The 12,190-nt window shown below is 39.7% G+C and overlaps 2 long non-coding RNA genes across 2 annotated transcripts in view; one reads left to right on the forward strand and one right to left on the reverse strand.

Annotated features, from left to right (window-relative positions):
- LOC131184839 (uncharacterized) overlaps positions 1-12,190 on the forward strand; it is a 162,523-nt gene that overhangs the window by 93,700 nt on the left and 56,633 nt on the right. The window lies entirely within an intron of this gene.
- The window catches only part of LOC131184838 (uncharacterized), a 54,944-nt gene continuing 47,833 nt past the window's right edge, over positions 5,080-12,190 (reverse strand). Inside the window, exon 3 of the long non-coding RNA XR_009152040.1 lies at positions 5,080-6,611. This is a non-coding gene — a long non-coding RNA (uncharacterized LOC131184838). The remainder of the gene's footprint in view (positions 6,612-12,190) is intronic.

Below are 12,190 nucleotides of genomic sequence, written 5' to 3' on the forward strand. Positions count from 1 at the left end.
AACAGACTGGAGATTCTTCTTGGCGGATGAGCATCATTTTGGTTTAACACTTGCTTTGGTCCCTTCTACTTTGCTATATATAATTCAGGCTATCGTAACGGAGGTGGTCTATAAATATAGCAAATCAAAACAAAATTTTAAAAAGTAAGCACGATAAAATAGGTATGGCCTTCAACATTTGTAAAAAAAAAAAAGAAAAACTCTGAAATCAGGAACTTTACAATAGAAATGAAATGATCTTTGTAAGATGGGCAACCCTATAAATTGTTTATATAAAATAAATCAGTCTAGCTAGCATCCTCTTCATCAAAGGGGAAAAAATACTTCTTGTATAGTTCTCAGAAGAGAGAAAAACCTTCCTTTAATGACATATGTGAAATGTTTTTGAAAATAAGGTTTTGAATGATAATAAAATCCTTCCTTCCTTCCTCTCTCTTCTTCCTTCCTTCCTTCTTTCCTTCCTCTCCTTCCTTCCTTCCTTCCTTCCTTCCTTCTTCCTTAATTCCTTCCACTCTCCCCTTCCTTCTTCCTTTCTCTATCCCCTTCCTTCCTTCCCTCCTTCCTATCTCCATTTCCTTCCTTCCTTCCTTCCTTCCTTCCTTCCTTCCTTCCTTCCTTCCTTCCTTCCTTCCTTTCTCACACCCCAGCCTCCCAACTCTCTCTTTCCATCTCAAAAGACTAAGAGAGATAATTATATCTTACAACAATTACCTTGGCTATGAAGCAAAATTAGCACAGTTCTTTCTAATTTAAATGTGTTGAAATTGCCTGAGCATGACAGCAGAAAATTACAAGGTTTATGATACGGACTTTGGTTAAAAGAATGGGAGTCACCTGCTTCTTTCCTTGAGGAGCACTGGTGGTCAAAGATGGCTATCAAGAGTGATTGAAGGTGTTCATCTTCTTTCCTTAAGGAGAAGCAAATTATGGTCATTTCTCACAGACCTCCATCCAGAGATCATCGGTGAAGACAGACAGTGTTCATTCTTTCTAGTGAAAGTAAAATGAGGGGGATGTTCCCCAAAATAGAGTATCTAACTAGCAAGATGATGGTCCATTGTCTCATCCACAGTCCTAAATATGTCCTATAGAAAAATCTGAAATACCAGTGTAATATCCTAAAGGTAAAGGTAAAAGTTCCCCTCGCACATATGTGCTAGTCGTTCCCAACTCTAGGGGGCAGTGCTCATCTCCATTTCAAAGCTGAAGAGCCAGCGCTGTCCAAAGACGTCTCTGTGGTCATGTGGCCGGCATGATTCAACGCCAAAGGCGCACGAACGCTGTTCCCTTCCCACCAAAGGTGGTCCCTATTTTTCTACTTGCATTTTTTACCTGCTTTCTAACTGCTAGGTTGGCAGAAGCTGGGACAAGTAACGGGAGCTCACCCTGTTATGCGGCGCTAGGGATTCAAAATGCTGAACTGCCAACCTTTCGATAAAATGTAATATCCTACATTTTCCTAAATTTTCAGATTTCCCGAAACCTAGGCATTGGCAAGGGTAGGATACTTCTTTCTAATTTGTGTGTTTTATAGGCACAAGAATTTGAAATTCATAGATGTGGAAGAGACCAGATAAGATGTGGATTGCTGCAGGGTTGAAATCTAGCAGGTTCTGACAGGTTCTGGAGAACCGGTAGCGGAAATTTTGAGTAGTTTGGAGAACCGGCAAATACCACCTCTGGCTGGTTCCAGAGTGGGGTGGGAATGGGGATTTTGCATTGTCCTTCTCCTTTAGTGGGGAGGGAATGGAGATTTTGCAGTATCCTTCCCCTGCCATGGTCACCAAGCCACGTCCACCAAGCCATACCACGTCCACCAAGCTGCGCCCACAGAACCGGTAGTAAAAAAAATTGGATTTCACCACTGGATTTCTGCCATCCAAATGAAAGCAATTCAGTCTGTCCAGTTTGCACTTTGAATACATTCTGGTTCAAAGAGTGAATCCATTTCATATCTGGATGATTGATTCTAATACACTTATTATTAGATTCTTTTCTTCTTCTTCTTCTCCTTACACTCAATAGAAATATATTACTTAACTGCCTTAATTTATGCCCTGCATTCTCAAACAACAGTTATCAATCCCAATGTTCTTTCTTGTGATTTAATGTCAATCAATCATATCCCCCCCAATCATTTTTTATCAAAACTAAACATAGCCAAGTTCTTTAACTTTTTCTTCATTAACCTTAGTTTATCAACTCTGATCATTCTTAATCTCTTTCTTCTATTCTACTTTCCCTGAAATGAAGAGCTTGACTAGGTGGCACAGTGGCTAAGACGCTGAGCTTGCCGATCAGAAAGGTTGGCAGTTCGGTGGTTCGAATCCCTAGAACAGATCTCCTGCATGAGCAGGGGGTTGGACTAGATGACCTCCAAGGTACCTTCCAAGTCTGTTACTTTTCAAAAGAAAAAGATTGGAGAGGACTTCATTCATGAGGTTCTCCATCTGAAGAAATATTTCCCAAAAACATTTTTATTCAACTTACCAGAGGTTCATTGGAACGCTGTCGTTGGCCTTTCTTGGTCCCCGTGGAGAGTTCCCCTTTGCACCCGATTTGCCAGCAAGAACTTTGGGGGTTTTTTTGTGACCCGATCCTCACAAGCAATGATGCGGGCAAGAACCGGCCATGCCACTCCCACTTCAGGGACAAGACCCCCGATAATAAGGCCAAGGCCATATTTCAGAGGTCAAAAGAAAATAAGACCCTGTCTTATTTTCAGGGAAACATGGTAATAATACATTTCCTTAAAATTTTAATTAGGATCTTTCCCAACAATTGCTTTCCTTTCCCCAAAGTCATAGGACCTCCCGTAAATTGAAACACGATGACTCTTAAGACTTGTTTTCCAGTTAAACATGACAAGTCCATTCCCCAATCTCCCTCCATCTTCTTGAAAGGATCCATTTCATCGGTCATCCGTTCTGTCCACTTTGAGTCTTCAGGGTCCATGGCCTCTCCAACCATCTCCAAGCAGCCACCCTTCAAACCAGGCTCCTCCTTCAGGGATGTCAGCAGCAAATGAAGTTCCAGTCCATCCATCCAATCCATCTAATTCAACAATTATTGTTAGCTTCTGATTATCTCCTTTAAGTTGATTTAAAACCATTGGATTTTTTTATCAAACTTTTGAAATGAAGTTTCAAATAAGGTTGTGGAAAACTCAGCTTTAGTATGTATGGTGTCACTTCAGTTTTTAAAGAAGAGACTGGACATCCATTTACCTGAAATGATATAGGCTACAGGGTCTCCTGCTTGAGCAGGGGGTTAGACTAGAAGACCTCCAAGGTCCCTTCCAACTCTGTTATCATTTATTCCATTGTAGAATTATCTCCTCAGCATGAAAATTCCATTATTTACGTGCCAGATATTTTCAGCATCAGACAGGTAGAATTAAAAAAGTTTCGGTTTGTTTATTTTTTTTAAAAAAAATATTGTTCATTCTAAGAAATGGAAGAAGAAATATTGTTGACCCAAATACATACTGAAAGGAATATATCATAAGGAAAGGAGAGAGGAAAATAAAACGGCAGTCCAAGGATTAAAATAAAAGATAAAATGGTTTATGAAAGGTTTTATAGAAGGTCTGATCAATTGTGCTTTGGGTGTTCAATAATAACTAAAAAAGGAGAAAACAGTGAGGATTGCTACTCTTTTGAATAAGTTTTTCTTTTGCCTTTTTTTACAACAATAAATAATAACAATAATGATAATGATTAATAATAATAATAATAATAATAATAATAATAATAATAATAATAATAATAATAATAATAATGATGATAATAATAATAATAGTAACAGAGTTGGAAGGGACCTTGGAGGTCTTCTAGTCCAACCCCCTGCCCAGGCAGGAAACCCAACACCATTTCAGACAAATGGTTGTACAACATTTTCTTAAAAATTTCCAGTGTTGGAGCATTCACAACTTCTGGAGGCAAGTTGTTCCACTGATCAATTGTTCTAACTGTCAGGAAATTTCTCCTTAGTTCTAAGTTGCTTCTTTCCTTGATCAGTTTCCACCCATTGCTTCTTGTTCTACCCTCAGGTGTTTTGGAGAATAGCTTGACTCCCTCTTCTTTGTGGCAACCCCTGAGATATTGGGACATTGTTAACATGTCTCCCCTAGTCCTTCTTTTCATTAAACTAGGCATACCGAGTTCCTGCAACCGTTCTTCATATGTTTTAGCCTCCAGTCCCCTAATCATCTTTGTTGCTCTTCTCTGCACTCTTTCTAGAGTCTCAACATCTTTTTCACATCGTGGCGACCAAAAATGAATGCAATATTCCAAGTGTGGTCTTACCAAGGCATTATAAAGTGGTATTAACACTTCACGTGATCTTGATTCTATCTCTCTGTTTATGCAGCCCAGAATTGTGTTGGCTTTTTTGGCAGCTGCTGCACACTGCTGGCTCATATCTAAATGGTTGTCCACTAGGACTCCAAGATCCCTCTCACAGTTACTACTACTGAGCAAGGTACCACATATACAGTACCTGTGCATTTTGTTTTTCTTGCCTAAATGTAGAACCTTACTTTTTTCACTGTTGAATTTCATTTTGTTAGATAGCACCCAAAGTTCTAGTCTAGTAACTACTAACTTTCAACTAGCCTACTTAAAAGAAAACAAATAAATTAGAAATGTAATTTAATATATAATCAGTAAATGGGTTCACGTGGAGGACAGGCCTGGCACTCTCATATCTTGTTTTATTTTGTTTTCTGGAATGTTTACTTGGGAACAGGAAAAAAATATAGCAACGGTAGAGGACCTGTAAATTAGGAGAAAGAAATTATAAAAAGTGGAGGGGAGGATATGGTATGGGGTTACGAAAATAAATTCTGACAGGGATAACTGAGTTTTGTTTATTTTCCCAAACCTCCCAAGCTGCAAAGTTATTATACTAAATATAACAATAATTTATGGCCCAGTTAATTTAATAAATACAATATTTAATAACCAGCCAATCTCATGGAAACAAACAAACATTTTTTTCTTTAAAGTCAGATGAAATCAGAAAATAGAAAAGGCACCAGAACCTTCTGTAGGGGGAAAGGTTTTTATTTACAAAATGCAGTAACTGAAACAGGAAAATGTGAGGGTTGATTGCAGGACTGACTGATTTTATGATACGTTACCTTAAGTTATGTTACATTATGTTATGGTTGTTATCTTATGATTTATGTTGTTATGTTATGTTGTCATATTATGATGTTTTTTATCTTATCTTATGTTTTATATTATGCTGTGTTTGTTGTGTTATGTATGTGGTAAATCGTGTTGTTATATGTTGTATTATGTTGTTATGTTATGTGTTGTGTTGTTATCTTATATTTTATGCTGTTATGTTATGTTATCATGTTATGATGTTTTATTATCTTATCTTATGTTTATGTTATGTTTGTTGTGTTATGTTATAGGTGGTGTTAAGTTACGTTATGTGTTGTGTTGTGTTGTGTTATGTTATGCTATGCTACGCTACACTACGTTACATTAGGTTAGGTTAGGTTAGGTTATATGATGTTTTGTTATCTTATTTTACCTTATGTTTTATGTTATGCTACGCTATGCTACCTATGCTATGTTATGTTGTTATGTTGTCATGATGTTTTGTTATCTCATCTTATGTTTTATGTTATGTTATGTTTGTTGTGTTTTGTTATATGTGGTGTTAAGTTATGTTATATGCTGTGCTTTATGTTACGCTATGTTATGTTAAGTTATGTTGTGTTGCATTACATTATGTTAGATTATATTGTTATATAGTTGTGTTGTGTTATTTAATTGCTATTATAATCCTCCATAATTTTTCTTCTGAGAATTAAACCCCAGAGTGCTTTAGTGGTATTGTTGAGTAAAGCTGAGCAATGAAGATGATGCCCAAACGTATCACTTATTTGACATTGTGATTCAGAATTATCTCTGTGGCTGATAGAAACAATGCGGCCAAATTATTTGATTGATTGACTGATTGATTGATATGCTGGCAAATTGGACAAAGAGAGCTGGTTTTGGTGTAGTGGTTAAGACACCAGGCTAGAAACCAGAAGCCTGTGAGTTCTAGTCTCATCTTAGGCATGAAAGCTGACTGGGTGTCTTTGAACCAGTCACTCGCAAATGGGAAAGGCATAATTGAAAAATCCGCAATACAGTAATAATAAAATGCACAATAACAATAACCAAACAACCAATAATCAAATCCACAGAACCACAAGTAACATACAGGTACTCTTTGACTTACAACCGTTCATTTAGTGACCATTCAAAGTTGCAACTGCGCTGAAAAAAGTGACTTAAGACCATTTTTCGCAGCTGTGACCGTGGCAGCATGGAAAGGTCACATGATTTACATTTAGATCAGAGTCTTCCAAGCAATTCTTTGAACAGCATGATGACAAGATGGAATCCTAAGGACCAGTAGCCAGGAGTCACAAGTACAATTACCGTAACTATAATTCTACTTACAACAGCTGTGGAGCATATTGGAAGCCTCTTCTTTATATTTTATTTTCTAGGTTGTTCTTTTCTGTTTTCTCCTGTTTTCTTTTCTTATTGCATTTTCAGCTTCTTATGCAATTTCTTTCTTTCTTGTTCACTTTTTCTGTTCTAATTTAGTTTAGATAGAGACCGATGATAGAGTTAGAGGTAAGGAGGGAGGGAGGGAGGGAGGGAGGGAGGAAGGGAGAGAGAGAGAGAGAGAGAGAGAGAGAGAGATGTATGTGTTTATCTATCTATCAATCAATCTATCAATCTATCAAATCTATCAATCTATCAAATCTATCAATCTATCAATCATCTCTCTCCCCCACCCCCTTCATCAGTAGCCAGGTCATCATATTCTTCTGAATCTATATACTGAATTATCAGTGCAGAGCATTTGTTTCAATTTTGGTTAAGTCATAAATGGGACATTAAACGTCCGCTATGCACATTTTCTTTGCAAGAACCTTCCTTTAAGATAATTTATTTTTGACATTATTCCCTTAACAGAGTACAGCTGCGAAATTCACTTTGATATCAGCTGTGCCATTCCCTTTGATACCCTACAAGTGAAGTGACTCGGGGGCCGTACATCTAAAGAGGTTTGCTTGGCAACCTGCTTATAACTGCGGGCAAAGCTTCTGGTAACAGCAGCTCCCATAGATTTACAGAAGTCACCGTTCTTGTTGGTGATGAAGACTGATTGCCCCCAAATCAATGTTTCGACAGGAAAGCGCAATACATGTCAAAGGGATGCATTACCATCGTAAGACAGAGCCATGGTAGCGCAGTGTTTGGAATGCAGCATTCAAGGCTGCCTCTGCTCACTGCCAGGAGTTTGATCTTTCAATCAGAAAGTAACCTTTTGATCAGAATAGAGCTGGAAGGGACCTTGTAGGTCATCTAGTCCATCCCCCTGCTCAAGCAGGAGATCCTATACCATTTCAGACAAGTGACTATCTTAAAGGTCTTTTCTTAAAAACCTCCCGTGATGAAGCACCCACAATGTGAAGGCAAGCTGGTTAATTGTCTTCACTGTTAGGAAATTTCCCCTTAGTTCTACTGTACATTGCTTCTCTCCTTTCTATCCATTGTTTCTTCTCTTGCCTTTCTGTGCTTTGGAAAATAGTTTGATCCCTTCGTGTTCGTAGGAGCCCCTCAAATATTGGAACACTGCTATCATGTGTCCCCCAGTCCTTCTTTTCATTACATTAGTTCTCCTTCATTCCAGGCTGCTCCTCTTCTTGGCAAGGCCCTTGGAATATACAAAATGAAAACTCCTTCTTCAATTCAACTCAATCAGATTCAATCAGAAGAGAGCTGGAAGGGACCTTGGAGGTCTTCTAGTCCAGCTCTCTGCTCAAGCAGGAGATCTTATACCATTTCAGACAAGTGACTATCCAGTCTCTTCTTAAAAAGCCTCCAGTGTTGGAGCATCCTCAACTTCTGGAGGCAAGCCGTTCCACTGGTTAATTGTTCCCTCAGTTAGGAAATTTCTCCTTAGTTCTACTGTACGTTGCTTCTCTCCTTGATTAGTTCCCATCCATTGTTTCTTGTCTTGCCTTTCTGTGCTTTGAAAAATAGTATGAAAAATAGTATGAAAAATAGTATGAAAAACAGGGACGCGGTGGCTCAGGGACTAGGATGCTGAGCTTGTTGATCGAAAGGTCGGCAGTTCAGCGGTTCGAATCCCTAGTGCTGCCGTGTAACGGGGTGAGCTCCCGTTACTTGTCCCAGCTTCTGCCAACCTAGCAGTTTCAAAAGTATGTAAAAATGCAAGTAGAAAAAATAGGGACCACCTTTGGTGGGAAGGTAACAGCATTCCGTGCGCCTTTGGCGTTGAGTCATGCCGGCCACATGACCACGGAGACGTCTTTGGACAGCGCTGGCTCTTCGGCTTTGAAACGGAGATGAGCACCGCCCCCTAGAGTCGGCAACGACTAGCACGTATGTGTGAGGGGATCCTTTACCTTTACTTATGATCCCTTCGTGTTCGTAGGAACCCCCTCAAATATTGGACCACTGCTATCATGTCTCCCCCAGTCCTTCTTTTCATTACATTAGACATTACCCAAGATCTCAAAAATGTAGGCATAAAGATGAGAATTCGGAAGGAGCAGATCTCTATTTACTCCATTCCTGTCCTCATCACATATGACATTTCGAGAGTTGTTGTGTGATGGTAGGACTTTTATTCTCGGTGCGTGAAGGGAAAATCCTGAAGAAAGAAATGAAGTTATTTTTCTGCCGGTAATAATTCAGAACTCTGGAAAACGTTTAGGGCTTTTGAAAAGAGTGATCTTGGCGGATGGTCTTTCCAATGTGATTTTTCTTTCACTCCTGTTCATTTTATCGCTGGATTTTATGTGTGCACTTATTTAAGCTGTCTGGGAAAAAGAGCTGTATATAAAAACCGATTAGTTTTTATAGCACTCCAGGGCTGACTTAAAGGGTTCCTTATTCTCTCCCCCCTTCCTTAAAAAGTTTTTCATTCTTATTGTTTTAAGTCAAGCTGTTTGTTTGTTTGCTTTCTTTTAAAGAGCACATACGGAACAGAAGCAGTAATTTTGGAATGGATGCGTATATATATATATATATATATATATATATATATATATATATATATAAAAGGAATCTTCAAATGGAAGATTTTTCTCTTCTTCCTAAAGAGTCACAAAACAATAAAAAAGGAGGAAATTATTTCACCGAGAAACAATAGCTTGACAGGAGAATTTAGAATTTTCCTTTAATACAGTACAAAAGTGTTTTGTCTCCAGCTAACTCAATGAAGACTTTTTGTGGGAAGGTGGGGGGAAGGGAAAATGACACTTGAGCAAGGAAAAATGGCATGCATTTTTAGATTTTTTTCCCCTTAAAACAAAAGATTAAAATACTGATGAAATAAATGAAATTGATGCTTTCTCACAAAATGAGTTATTTCAATATCAAATATTTAACTTGTAGATAAAAGACGTCTACATCTGGAAAAGAAGAAAGGAAAGAAAGGGAAGGGAAGGGAGGGAGGGAAGGAGGGAGGGAGGAAAGAAGGAAGGAGGGAAGGAGGAGGGAGGGAGGAGGATAAGAGGGAGGGAGGGAGGAGGGAGGGAGGGAAAGAAAAAAGAGAGAAAAGGAAAGAAAAGGGAACAGAGAAAGAAAACAGAGATAGAGAGAGAGAGAGAGGAGAGGAGAAAAGAAAAGGAAGAAGGAAAGAGAGAGAAAAAGAAGAAAAAGAAAAAGAAAGAGATGGAAAGAAAGAAAAGGAAAGGAAGGAAGGCAGGGAGGGAGGAGGAGGAGGAAGGAAGAGAGGAAAGAAAAGAGACAAAGGAATGAAATGAGAGACAGAAAGAATGGAATGAAAGAGAGAGAGAGAAAGAGAAAGAAAGAGAGAAAAGGAGAAAAAAGGAAAGAAAGAGAAAAAGGAGAGAGAAAGAAAAAAAAGAAAGAAAGAGAAAGGAGAGAGAGAGAGAGAAAGGAAGGAAGGAAGGAAGGGAAGGAAGGAAGGAAGGAAGGAAAGAAAGAAAGAAAGAAAGAAAGAAAGAAAGAAAGAAAGAAAGAAAGAAAGAAAGAAGGATCTTAAAAGGAATGAGCTGAGCAGAGACTGACCTTTCTGTGAACAAGAATATGAGAGAAGGTATTTGGCTAATCCCAGCTGCTTCTGATTGGCTAGACAGAACCGTGTGGAAAATGTCTCCATCTGGACTAATCTGTCCTCAGTTGGATGAGCGGAAGCCTACCAAGTTAACCTGACATTTAACAATAATTACCCTTTCGTCTGACCCTTCCCCAATCTCCTGCTCTCTCGGAAATCTCTCTTTTTGTGTTTGCTTGTGCTCCAACCCCCCCTTGACTCCTGTGTTAGAGATAGCTCCGAAAAAGCGATGAGATGATAATAGGCGGTGTAGATCCACAAACAAACACCTGCACGCACAAAAAAATGACAGCCGATATGAATTTATAAAGCCGAACCTCTTGAGGAAGAGGACGAGAGATGATTCCTTCCTCCCTCCGCCTCAAGAAGTTGGTTTAGTTCGATTTGGTTGAAAGGCAGTGGTGGGTTTCAATTTTTTTTACTGGAACCGGTGGGTGTGGCTCGGTGGGTGTGTCGTGGCTTGGTGGGCGTGTCGTGGCTTGGTGGGCGTGGTGTGGTGTGGTGGGCGTGGTGTGGCTTGGTGGGCGTGGCATGGCTTGGTTGGCAGGCCATGGCTGGTGGGCATGGCAAGAGGAAGATACTGTAAAATCTCCATTCCCACCCCACTCCAGAGGAAGATTACTGCAAAATCCCCATTTCCTCCCAATCAGCTGGGAATTGGGAGGCAGAGAATAAATGGGGGTGGGGCCAGTCAGAATTTTTACTACTGGTTCTCCGAACGACTCAAAATTTTCGCTACGTCAGAACTGGTCAGAACCTGCTGAAACCCACCTTTGGTTGAAGGAAGGTAGCCATTAAACAAACAGGAATCTTTTTTTAAAAGCCAAATCAGTGTTGGCGTCTGTTCTTGAAAACAGAAATTATCTTATTTGGTGGATGAGGAGGAGAAGGAGAAATGGTGCATGGAAACCGGTTCAGAGGGGGGGGGGAAACCAGGTTCAGAGGTCATCCGGGCTAACTGCAGATGAAATATGTCTCTTTTGTTTTCACCTGAGGCCGCCTTCATCTTGTCTCCGGAAAGGTCATTGTGATAAAAAAAAAAAAAGCACAACAAAACAAAAATCACGTCTTCAGAAGGGAAACCTGCACTCTTGGCTGGGTTTCCTTGTTGTTTTTTACCTCTACAGAAATGTGGCTTTCCTTGGCCCATGTTTAAGCCATCTTTTCCTCCTGCTACCTTGCCTCAGAAGGAGGCTAATCAAAGGGGAAAGAAGCAACTTGAAGATGATGCCGAAACCTGTCTTCTGATAGGCACAGGTACAGTATCAGTGGCACCTTGCTCAATAGTAGTAACTGTGAGAGGGATCTCGGAGTCCTAGTGGACAACCAGCAGTTTGCAGCAGCTGCCGAAAAAGCCAACACAGTTCTAGGCTGCATCAACAGAGGGATAGAATCAAGATCACGTGAAGTGTTAATACCACTTTATAAGGCCTTGGTAAGGCCACACTCCAGTTTTGGTCGCCACGATGTAAAAAAGATGTTGAGATTCTAGAGAGAGTGCAGAGAAGAGCAACAAAGATGATTAGGGGACTGGAGGCTAAAACATAGGAAGAACAGTTGCAGGAACTCGGTATGCCTAGTTTAATGAAAAGAAGGACTAGGGGTGACATGATAGCAGTGTCCCAATATCTCAGGGGTTGCCACAAAGAAGAAGGAGTCAAGCTATTCTCCAAAGCATCTGAGGGTAGAACAAGAAGCAATGGGTGGAAACTGATCAAGGAAAGAAGCAACTTAGAACTAAGGAGAAATTTCCTGACAGTTAGAACAATTGATCAATGGAACAACTTGCCTGCAGAAGTTGTAAATGCTCCAACACTGGAAATTTTAAAGAAAATGTTGGATAACCATTTGTCTGAAATGGTGTAGGGTTTCCTGCCTGGGCAGGGGGTTGGACTAGAAGACCTCCAAGGTCCCTTCCAACTCTGTTGTTCTATTATTCTACATTGTAAAAACTTTCTTCCCCTTTTCAAAGGTTTGTTCCTTTGCAAAATTCTTAAGGTGTTGGGTCAAACTTTCCTCTGGTGTTGGTTTTAACTTTACATGATTGTTTTTAGTT

The sequence above is a fragment of the Ahaetulla prasina genome, chromosome 13 (assembly GCF_028640845.1).
Source record: "Ahaetulla prasina isolate Xishuangbanna chromosome 13, ASM2864084v1, whole genome shotgun sequence".
Classification (NCBI taxonomy): domain Eukaryota; kingdom Metazoa; phylum Chordata; class Lepidosauria; order Squamata; family Colubridae; genus Ahaetulla; species Ahaetulla prasina.